The 12,500-nt window shown below is 41.6% G+C and overlaps 1 protein-coding gene across 4 annotated transcripts in view; it reads right to left on the bottom strand.

The window, feature by feature from the left end:
* The window catches only part of LOC128701183 (uncharacterized), a 277,363-nt gene that overhangs the window by 104,007 nt on the left and 160,856 nt on the right, over nucleotides 1-12,500 (bottom strand). Inside the window, exon 1 of one of the 4 annotated variants that reach the window (XM_070100574.1) lies at nucleotides 11,696-11,742. The exons of 2 other annotated variants lie outside the window; for them this stretch is intronic. The gene's annotated coding sequence lies outside the window, so the exon portion shown is untranslated. Of the gene's footprint in view, nucleotides 1-7,138; nucleotides 7,247-11,695; nucleotides 11,743-12,500 lie in introns of those variants that run through there. One more of the 4 variants, XM_070100573.1, reaches the window with a different exon arrangement.

Below are 12,500 nucleotides of genomic sequence, written 5' to 3'. Positions count from 1 at the left end.
AATTATTTAACAGATTTATATCTTACACGAGCAGATTTCACGGACTTTGCATATATAATTTAATATTTTCACGGAATTGGAGAGATTAAGAGACATTACAAAATAATATTACATTTTTTGGCAATCAATTTATACAAACATTGACTGTCAGATGTACTCTACAGCACGCCATTGTTTATGTTTGGTTTACCTTATATTTCACGGTATAGACAGTGTGCAAACACAGTGAGCGTTATTTTACCATTACAAACACCACCTTCAACCACGCAAAAATCTCAGTCATCACAATCGCACAATCACGACCACAGACACCTCACCACAGAAACGTCACTATCACACAAACATTACCACAGCAAACATCACAACACACATCACACAATCACCACCACAAACATCACCATCACTGAAACACCACCATCACTACCACACAAACACAACCACCACAGAGGGAAACAAAACACAAGACAAAAGTTTCAAGTTTGATCTAGTTCGCTTTAAAACTAAGAGCAAAATATAAGTTCCTGGTTCAAATACGTGTGTTGATACAGAGATACAGCGGGATGCACATAAAACTTAAACAGATCGTACAGTCTGTATCGAAGCTATCTAACATCTTACAGTCTGTATCTAAGCTATCTAAGATCTTACAGTCTGTATCTAAGCTATCTAACATCTTACAGTCTGTATCGAAGCTATCTAACAGATCTGACAGTCTGTATCTAAGCTATCTAACATCTTACAGTCTGTATCTAAGCTATCTAAGATCTTACAGTCTGTATCTAAGCTATCTAGCAGATCTTACAGCCTGTAATTATGCTGTCTAACAGATCTTACAGTCTGTATCGAAGCTATCTAACAGATGTTACAGTCTGTATCTAAGCTGTCTAACAGATCTTACAGCCTGTATCTAAGCTGTCTAACAGATCTTACAGCCTGTATCTAAGCTGTCTAACAGATCTTACAGTCTGTATCTAAGCTGTCTAACAGATCTTACAGTCTCTATCTAAGCTACCTAACAGATGTTACAGCCTGTACCTAAGCTGTCTAACAGATGTTACAGCCTGTATCTAAGCTGTCTAACAGATCTTACAGCCTGTATCTAAGCTGTCTAACAGATCTTACAGTCTGTATCTAAGCTGTCTAACAGATCTTACAGTCTGTATCTAAGCTGTCTAACAGATCTTACAGTCTGTATCTAAGCTATCTAACAGATGTTACAGCCTGTATCTAGGCTGTCTAACAGATCTTACAGCCTGTATCTAAGCTGTCTAACAGATCTTACAGTCTGTATCTAAGCTATCTAACAGATCTTACAGCCTGCATCTAAGCTGTCTAACAGATCTTACAGCCTGTATCTAAGCTGTCTAACAGATCTTACAGTCTGTATCTAAGCTGTCTAACAGATCTTACAGCCTGTATCTAAGCTGTCTAACAGATCTTACAGCCTGTATCTAAGCTGTCTAACAGATCTTACAGCCTGTATCTAAGCTGTCTAACAGATCTTACAGCCTGTATCTAAGCTGTCTAACAGATGTTACAGCCTGTATCTAAGCTGTCTAACAGATGTTGCAGCCTGTATCTAAGCTGTCCAACAGATGTTACAGCCTGTATCTAAGCTGTCTAACAGATGTTACAGCCTATATCTAAGCTGTCTAACAGATGTTACAGCCTGTATCTAAGCTCTCTAACAGATGTTACAGCCTGTATCTAAGCTGTCTAACAGATCTTACAGCCTGTATCGAAGCTGTCTAACAGATCTTACAGCCTGTATCTAAGCTGTCTAACAGATCTTACAGTCTGTATCTAAGCTGTCTAACAGATCTTACAGTCTGTATCGAAGCTGTCTAACAGATGTTACAGCCTGTATCTAAGCTGTCTAACAGATGTTACAGCCTGTATCTAAGCTGTCTAACAGATGTTACAGCCTGTATCTAAGCTGTCTAACAGATCTTACAGCCTGTATCGAAGCTGTCTAACAGATCTTACAGTCTGTATCGAAGCTGTCTAACAGATCTTACAGTCTGTATCGAAGCTGTCTAACAGATGTTACAGCCTGTATCTAAGCTGTCTAACAGATGTTACAGCCTCTATCTAAGCTGTCTAACAGATGTTACAGCCTGTATCTAAGCTGTCTAACAGATCTTACAGCCTGTATCGAAGCTGTCTAACAGATCTTACAGCCTGTATCTAAGCTGTCTAACAGATCTTACAGCCTGTATCGAAGCTGTCTAACAGATCTTACAGTCTGTATCGAAGCTGTCTAACAGATCTTACAGTCTGTATCGAAGCTGTCTAACAGATCTTACAGTCTGTATCGAAGCTGTCTAACAGATCTTACAGTCTGTATCTAAGCTGTCTAACAGATCTTACAGCCTGTATCTAAGCTGTCTAACAGATCTTACAGTCTGTATCGAAGCTGTCTAACAGATGTTACAGCCTGTATCTAAGCTGTCTAACAGATGTTACAGCCTGTATCTAAGCTGTCTAACAGATCTTACAGTCTGTATCGAAGCTGTCTAACAGATCTTACAGTCTGTATCGAAGCTGTCTAACAGATCTTACAGCCTGTATCGAAGCTGTCTAACAGATGTTACACCCTGTATCGAAGCTGTCTAACAGATGTTACAGCCTGTATCTAAGCTGTCTAACAGATGTTACAGCCTGTATCTAAGCTGTCTAACAGATCTTACAGTCTGTATCGAAGCTGTCTAACAGATCTTACAGTCTGTATCGAAGCTGTCTAACAGATCTTACAGTCTGTATCGAAGCTGTCCTCCTTGATATCACACCTACCAACCTTATACTTAAAATAATAAAATTTAATAATAATCTTCAAGTATATAATACAACGTACACGACCATAGCAGACAACAGCGACACACTGTATACAAAACCCCTGGTTATTCACAGCATTTCGGGCAACTTAGCTTTCATCTTGTGCCCCAGGATGCAACCAACACCAGTCAACTAACACCTAAGTACCTACTTGCTGCTAGGTGAACACGTACAGTAGGTTTGTTAAGGAAGCGCGCCCAATGTTTCCACTTGTACCGTGGATCGAACCACGAATACTCAGTGTGTGAGCTGAGTGTGCTACCAATCGAGCTACGGGACACCTTAATAGTTCTGGACAGTTTGGGGTGTAAAAGTAAAGCACAGGGCTCTCCACACACTCTACTAACAGGTTATTGTGCAACTTCCGGAAAAGTGTGAAGGACATTCTAATGTGCTGAAATGTGTAAGCGAATGTTTAACAGGAGCCATGGAAATTAAACTTAAAATTCTCTCCTTCCACTCTTCTACCATTCACCCTTTCTTACTCCCTATGTCTCTTCCCTCTTTTACTCTCATTATCCCTCTCCCTTAATCTCTCTCTCTACCTCCCTTCCTTCCTCCCTCCCTCCTCACGCAACAACCCATGATTTATAGGCCGTAATTAAGATCTTAACGTACATTTTTTGGATAAAATTTTCTCCAAAACCAAAAAAAGATATTTGCGAGTTACAGATACACACACACACTATATATATATATATATATATATATATATATATATATATATATATATATATATATATATATATATAATGTGTGTGTATAAATCAACGCGCAAATGGCAAATATTGGAACAGTAGAACAACTAGTAGGAGTAATAGTAGAAGCATCGGTAGCAGTAATAGTAGAAGCATCGGTAGCAGTAATAGTAGAAGCATCGGTAGCAGTAATAATAGAAGCATCGGTAGCAGTAATAGTAGAAGCATCGGTAGCAGTAATAGTAGAAGCATCGGTAGCAGTAATAGTAGAAGCATCGGTAGCAGTAATAGTAGAAGCATCGGTAGCAGTAATAGTAGAAGCATCGGTAGCAGTAATAGTAGAAGCATCGGTAGCAGTAATAGTAGAAGCATCGGTAGCAGTAATAGTAGAAGTACTAGTAGCGATAACAGACTATTTAAGGCACTTCATGGCAAGAGTTAATTAGCAACTTTATGCTTAATAAAATCCAGCCAGGACCCACCACCAAGCACACACCACCCTAATCAGTGGACTAGTCAGTGGACTAGTCAGTAGACTAGTCAGTGGACTAGTCAGAAGATAGCGCTATATCTAGCGACCAATCAACTCCCTCACTTCAACATACCCCTGGATTCTGTCAGTTATACTCCATGTTGGTTGAACTTTGAGACAATACTGTGTGTGTACTCACCTAGTTGAGGTTGCAGGCGTCGAGTCCAAGCTCCTGGCCCCGCCTCTTCACTGATCGCTACTAGGTCACTCTCCCTGAACCTTGAGCTTTATCATACCTCTGCTTAAAGCTATGTATGGATCCTGCCTAAACTACATCACTTCCCAAACTATTCCACTTACTGACTACTATGTGGCTGAAGAAATACTTCCTAACATCCCTGTGATTCATCTGTCTTCAACTTCCAACTGTGTCCCCTTGTTACTGTGTCCAATCTCTGGAACATCCTGTCTTTGTCCACCTTGTCAATTCCTCTCAGTATTTTGTATGTCGTTATCATGTCCCCCCTATCTCTCCTGTCATCCAGTGTCGTCAGGTTGATTTCCGTTAACCTCTCCTCGTAGGACATACCTCTTAGCTCTGGGACTAGTCTTGTTGCAAACCTTTGCACTTTCTCTAGTTTCTTTACGTGCTTGGCTAGGTGTGGGTTCCAAACTGGTGCCGCATACTCCAATATGGGCCTAACGTACACGGTGTACAGGGTCCTGAACGATTCCTTATTAAGATGTCGGAATGCTGTTCTGAGGTTTGCTAGGTGCCCATATGCTGCAGCCGTTATTTGGTTGACGTGCGCTTCAGGAGATTTGCCTGGTGTTATACTCACCCCAAGATCTTTTTCCTTGAGTGAGGTTTGTAGTCTCTGGCCCCCTTGACTGTACTCCGTCTGCGGTCTTCTTTGCCCTTCCCCAATCTTCATGACTTTGCACTTGGTGGGATTGAACTCCAGGAGCCAATTGCTGGACCAGGTCTGCAGCCTGTCCAGATCCCTTTGTAGTTCTGCCTGGTCTTCGATCGAGTGAATTCTTCTCATCAACTTCACGTCATCTGCAAACAGGGACACCTCAGAGTCTATTCCTTCCGTCATGTCGTTCACAAATACCAGAAACAGCACTGGTCCTAGGACTGACCCCTGTGGGACTCCGCTGGTCACAGGTGCCCACTCTGACACCTCGCCACGTACAATGACTCGCTGCTGTCTTCCTGACAAGTATTCCCTGATCCATTGTAGTGCCTTCCCTGTGTGTGTTAGTTAGTTACCATTTTGTCTTAGGCACATGTCGATTAGACACTAGGCCTGTTGTGTGTGTGTGTGTGTGTGTGTGTGTGTGTGTGTGTGTATGTGTGTGTGTGTGTGTGTGTGTGTGTGTGTGTGTGTGTGTGTGTGTGTATGTGTGCATGTGTGCATGTGTGTATGTGTGTATGTGTGTATGTGTGTATGTGTGTGTGTGTGTATGTGTGTCTGTGTGTATGTGTGTATGTGTGTATGTGTGTATGTGTGTATGTGTGTATATGTGTGTATGTGTGTGTGTGTGTGTGTGTGTGTGAGTGTGTGTGTGTGTGTGTGTGTGTGTGTGTGTGTGTGTGTGTGTGTGTGTGTGTGTGTGGGGGTGTGTGTGTGTGCGCGCTCACTTAATTGTGGTTGCAGGAGTCGAGACTCAGCTCCTGGCCCCGCCTCTTCACTGATCGCTACTAGGTCCTCTCTCTGCTCCCTGAGCTTTGTCGTACTTCGTCTTAAAGCTATGTATGGTTCCTACCTCCACTACATCACTTGCTAGGCTATTCCACTTCTTGACGACTCTATGACTGAAGAAATACTTCCTAACATCCCTGTGACTCGTCTGAGTCTTCAGTTTACAATTATGACCCCTTGTTTCTGCGTCCCTTCTCTGGGACATCCTGTCTCTGTGCACCTTATCTATTCCACGCAGTATTTTGTAAGTCGTTATCATGTCTCCCCTGACCCTCTTGTCCTCCAGTGTCGTCAGTCCGATTTCCCTCAACCTTGCTTCACAGGACATTCCCCTGAGCTCCGGAACTAGCCTTGTTGCAAACCTTTGTACTTTCTTTAATTTCTTGATGTGCTTGACCATGTGTAGGTTCCAAACTGGTGCTGCATACTCCAGTATGGGCCTGACGTACACAGTGTACGTCTTGAACGAATCCTTACGAAGGTATCGGAATGCTATTCTCAGGTTTGCCAGGCGCCCATATGCTGCAGCAGTTATCTGGTTGATGTGTGCCTCCGGAGACGTGCTCGGTGTTATGGTCACCCCAAGATCTTTCTCCTTGAGTGAGATTTGCAGTCTTTGTCCACCTAGCCTATACTCTGTCTGCGGTCGTCTTTGCCCTTCCCCAATTTTCATGACTCTGCATTTGGCAGGGCTGAACCACGTGTCCAGCCTGTTCAGGTCTCTTTGTAGTCCTGCCTGATCCTCATCTGATTTAATTCTTCTCATTAACTTCACATCATCTGCGAACAGGGACACTTCAGAGTCTATCCCTTTCATCGTGTCATTCACATGTATCAAAAATAGCACTGGTCCTAGGACGGGCCTCTGTGGGACCCCGCTCGTCACAGGCGCCCACTGTAATACCTCATCACGTACCATGACTCGTTGTTGCCTCCCTGTCAGGTATTCTCTGATCCATTGCAGTGCCCTTCCTGTTATACGCGCGCGCGCGCGCGTGTGTGTGTGTGTGTGTGTGTGTGTGTGTGTGTGTGTGTGTGTGTGTGTGTGTGTGTGTGTGTGTGTGTGTGTGTGTGTGTGTGTGTGTGTGCGTGCGTGCGTGCGTGCGCGCATTATGCGAGGCCGTGCGCTCTCTTACTCACCGATGTGTTTCTTGGGGGACAAGGTATCGAATCCTGGAGGGTTAGGCAATAAGTCACCTTCCATCTGACACTAGACTACCCAGCTGACACTCACCCACCCAGCTGACACTCACCCACCCAGCTCAAATCAGACGTAAGAAACAGTACATAACTAACACGTTTCATTTAAATCTCAGCTCGTAATTGGCTGATAAATTCCCATTTGGCTTCTATTAATCCTCTCTCGGGATTCAGGGATTGAAAAAATGAAGGATATTAAGGAGATTTATGAGCGGGATGTTTACCTTTGTACTTGATGGTGATTTAGGAGGCTGACTCTCTCTCTCACACACATGGGGTGTGCTTGTATGTTGTTATTGTTAGCCTCACATAGTTGACTAGCTTGTAAGTCCCTGTAAAATAGATCTCTTGTTACAGGGGGGGGGGAGACATACAGAGACAGACAGACAGAGAGAGAGAGGTGTAAATTATTGTTGCTTGAAGAACGCATTAGCAGAGGCGTAATAAACAATGCAGTATGACCCCGTCATAGATTACATTTGATCAACAATATATATCGTGAAGAATCACTAAACACACTCCCCCTCTCAAACATAATTCTCACAAGATATGTAAGAAACCCAAACATTTCATAGCTAATAGATAAGTAACAGCCGTTGCGGAATAATACCAATGATTCATTTCTCATTAAACATCCTGCATCTCAATCAAAATAAACAATATTATTGACACGTCAAAATTGAAGACTGTTCCCATTTCAAAAACTGAAAATGCCAGAAAGGTTAAAAACTATGTAATTCAGGTCAACAACACTGGCTTTAGTTCGACCAGCGTACCATAAGAAACCAAGTTACTATGAATCTGGACATGTCATTACCAGTGACAACTAAAAGTGTGGCGTAGGTGCGCTCGTCTCACCTTAAGTACTGAATCGATGCAGGTGTTTCAGTAAGCCTGGCATTCCCCGTCTGCCTTTAATTTTAAGACGCGGTATGTTCTTAAGGTGAGACATTTATTTATAATATTTAGAGATGTTCTCTTGTTAGGAAATGCTACTAAGAGTCATACTGGCCAAGGAAAAAAATCGTAGAAATTGATAATTTTTAGAAAGAGACACAGACATATGCACAGAAAGACAAGACAGGCAGACAGAAGAATAAGACAGAAGACAGTCAAGAGAGACAGGCAGAGCGAGATGTGCGTGTCCCAGGCAACAGTGTCAGGAGGACACTGACCTCGTCTCTTAAATTTCTCTCATTTTCTTTGTTTGGAATACATCACCTTCGAGGAAGGTAAGCAAGAAGTGTGTTTGTGTTAGCGTGATCGCATGCGAGTACCTGGGAAAGACGTAACTGCGAAATTCACTGTTTAAACAACAGCCACTGTTCCTGTCTGGGAAGATGAGGTCACGATAGTAAAGTAGAAGATTCTCCTACAAATACATCGTAATGAGAAAACTATGGATATTTAATACACAAAGATGTAGAGCATAGATATACCACAAACTACTGTTATTACTACAGTGTGGCCGACGCCACACTAAGCAAGCTCTCAGTTTAATAGTATACTTTCATACCAGCCACATACTGTAACTTTAGAAATTTGTAGAGGCCACGAACTACAACCCAAATGCCATTTTACAGAAAGCATCCCACAGCTACTTAGCCTCCGGTTATCTATCAGATACTTAACCAGTTACGGATCATCACTCGACACTTAGTCATTGAGGAGACATTTATGTCTTTCATATTTCCTTAACCCACCACTACCACCACCTAGGTTTTCCTAGAAATAAATGAACTAAACACCTGTAGCTTAGCTTGTTTCGAGTTTGTGGTTTTTCCAACTTATCCATTTCTATAGCACCATCGTCGTCGTCCTCTAAATTCAGACTATTTCAAGATACAGTAAGGAACGAACTTTGGCACGGTACATCCGAAGGGCTGCCTAAGCAACAATCCTCACAGGAATCACGGCAGGAATCAACATTATATATGTTGAAGACGTCTTGGGAATCCTTAGGGAATACACTCTTTGCGCCCTCTTCAAATCCTTCCCTGGGGATTTCCGCTGAATCCTACGAGAATAACAAGAGTTCTTCTACTCGTGTAGAGTTGTTATTGTTTTTCTGTGTGAGTCCTCTGTTTTCTCACAGCCCGAACGGGTTGATTCACGGCAAAGAATTTAATACTTTACGTCTGCAAAATGTTTCACAGATTTATAAATAAGTAAACAGAAACAGAATCTGTGACATTGAACAAAAAATTACTGTTAGTAAAGCTGTTCTTTACTGTCTAATAACTTCCACATATAAAAATAACCTCTCCATAAAAAAAGGGATACTAAAAAAATTGTTAAAAGGATTTTAAGTTAAAATACACTACACATCTCTTTTTCAAGTTGAAATACACAGTGCTTGTTGAACTATAATTATCTCCTGTATACACATAATTGTCTTTATTGCTAAGCTCAGGATATATACAGAGAAGCCTGTCTCTTAATGTATATACACATAGTTTAATTTAATCCATTTTTAAGGTATTAAAGTATTCTTGAATGGTGGTGTACAAGTGATATGCAGCCTTAATGACCCTCGTGTAGTAGATAGGATTTAAACCCCTTGAATATATAAGTCTGCATGTTACTCTGAACTCAAACTCTCCTACTGTATACCGAATTTTAAGCTCAAAAGAACTAGTCCAAGGCTGTTTGTTTGGAATGTTTCTTTCACAAGGTCGAAATTACAATTATCTGGAGGGTGGAAACGACCCTATGAAAATGCCTAAGAATTAGAGTCAGTCATTAAGTCAGGAGGGTCCTTAACCTTGAGTTTTATAGCGCTGAGCACCGGCGACTTAATGATGTTTTACTTCCAGCAAACTTCACAACTGAACTGAATAATGTTCTATTGTTTGCTCTATCAAACATTTATGCATTAAAAAAAATGTTGCCATATGAAAAGATTACAGCGAGAAAACCTTAACATATTGAAAATGTTGATGCAATAAAAAAGATAATATTTTAAAAGCCATAACTTACTGAAGACATAAACTTATTGAAAGATTTAACGTATTTAGGTTAGGTAAGGTTTGTCAGGAAATACTACAAGTGTTTCCTGAGGCCGGTCTTAGCCAGATGACCCACCGTTGGAGCTTTTGGTTATCTGACCGAGGCCTTCCACTGGCTTACCCCTTCACCCCTTTAAAAATTATGGTTGTATGTAGGTTAACGTACTGAAAATGTTATGGTATACTTTAAAACGTTGAAGAACAGTAATCAGTATTTCTAAGAAGACTCTACCGTAAGATCAAAGTTACTATAACAAGAGTGGGTGTTATTCTGAGTGGCGGCCCACATCACCACCTGAGTCAATTTTGATACGATCTGCTGACCACACATACTTTTCTCCAGGTAAAAATGTAAATGCTAAATAATAGACTCAATTCATGTCCTACATTTGAACATAAGAACATAAGAAAGAAGGAACACTGAAACAGGCCTACTGACCCATGCGGAGCAGGTCCATGTCCCCCCCCCCCGGATTAACCCAATGACCCAACCCCCCGGATTAGCCCAATGACCCACCCAGTCTGATCACCTTCACTCACGGAAGGAGCACGGCGCCAGACCCAGCAGCACAAGCTAGGTAGGTCCAACTCACACCCACTCATGTATTTATCTAACCTATTTTGAAAACTACACAATGTTTTAGCCCGAATAACTGTATTCGGGAGTTTGTTCCACTCATTCACAACTCTATTACCAAACCAGTGCTTTCCTATATCCTTCCTGAATCTGAATTTTTCCAACTTGAAACCACTGTTGCGAGTCCTGTCTTGGCTGGAAATTTTCAGCACGCTATTCACATCCTCTTTATTTATTCCTGTTTTCCATTTATACACCTCGATCATATCCCCCCTAATTCTACGCCTTTCAAGAGAGTGCAGATTCAGTGCCCTCAGTCTATCCACATAAGGAAGATTTCTGATACATGGGATCATCTTTGTCATCCTCCTCTGTACGTTTTCCAGAGCATTTATATCCATTCTGTAATACGGTGACCAGAACTGAGCAGCATAGTCTAAATGAGGCCTAACCAAGGATATATAGAGTTGAAGAACAACCTGAGGACTTCTATTATTTATACTTCTAGATATGAAGCCAAGAATTCTGTTAGCTTTATTGCGAACACTAATGCACTGTTTTCTTGGTTTTAGATTACTGCTAACCAGAACTCCTAAATCCTTTTCGCAAGCAGTAGTATTAAGATCTACATTATTTAGTTTATATGTGGCATGGTTATTTACCTGTCCAACATTTAGAACTTTGCATTTGTCAATATTAAACTGCATCTGCCACTTCTCAGACCATTGCATCAGTCTATTCATATCATCCTGGAGTGCTCTAGTGTCCTCATTAGAATGAATTGGACGGCCTATTTTGGTGTTATCAGCAAATTTGCTTATGTCGCTATTTATTCCCTCATCTATGTCGTTTATGTAAATTGTGAACAACAACGGGCCCAACACTGACCCCTGAGGAACACCGCTTGTGGCGTGCCCCCATTCTGATTTCTCCCCATTTATGCAAACTCTCTGCTGCCTATTTGTCAGCCATGCCTCTACCCAGGAAAAAAATTCACCTCCTATTCAGTGTGCCTTAAGTTTCCTCAATAGCCTCTGGTGTGGAACTCTATCGAAAGCCCTAATGAAGTCCATATACACAATATCAAATTCATTACCATGATCTACCTCCTCAAACAATGATCTCAGAAGAGATCATTGAGCAGACAGTTATTCAGATAGGATGAGATGGGAGCTCATACAGCATCAGATACTTACAGGTGCCAGGTGGGATATGGAGGTGAAGTGACCGGTTATCCTCCTCGGGCAAAAATAAACAAGAATCTAAGAAAAGAAAGAAAAGTAGTGAATTCCTAATCCCCGAGGCGAGCCCCTGAAGGTAGTAACACTTGAAGACAACAGGTGGCGCTGACATGCATTCATTCAAGGATCAACGGAGAAATTAAATAAGCACATACCTAATCTGGTTATATTTTGAGCGTTCATCGTTGACAGATGTTGCTGCTATAACCCCCCATTAACTCTACTGATTACCACACAATCAAATCAAAATCAATTCTTTCTTAAATTGGAGACACCATAAATTCTCCTAGAGCAAACCAACTTGGAACAAACGAACGACCGGAGTTGTTAACGAAGGATTAGAAGAACTAATGAACAATCGGAGAAACAAACGAATGATCGTAAGAACTAACGAAAGATCGGAAGAATTAACGAACCCTCGAAGGAGCGATTGAATGATCGGAGGAACAAACAAACGATAGAAGAAACTAACGAACGATAGAAGAAACTAACGAACGATCAGAGAAACTAGCAAACGATCAAAGAAACTAGCGAACGACCAGAGAAACTAACGAACGCTCGGACGATTTAGGTAGGCGATCGAACGAACTAGCTGGCTAACGGGCTAGGACAATATCCGGTGTATCCCCATCAATTCTATGGTCGAGGTATATTAAAATCTGTCAGCATGTGAACGCCCAGTATATGCAAAAACTGTCTACGTCTGTCAGTCATAAATTAATTACTCTAAACACTATAAACGTCGTGAATTTCAGCTACG

The sequence above is a fragment of the Cherax quadricarinatus genome, chromosome 73 (assembly GCF_038502225.1).
Source record: "Cherax quadricarinatus isolate ZL_2023a chromosome 73, ASM3850222v1, whole genome shotgun sequence".
Classification (NCBI taxonomy): Eukaryota; Metazoa; Arthropoda; class Malacostraca; order Decapoda; family Parastacidae; genus Cherax; species Cherax quadricarinatus.
This window is presented reverse-complemented; position numbering and strand designations above follow the sequence as displayed.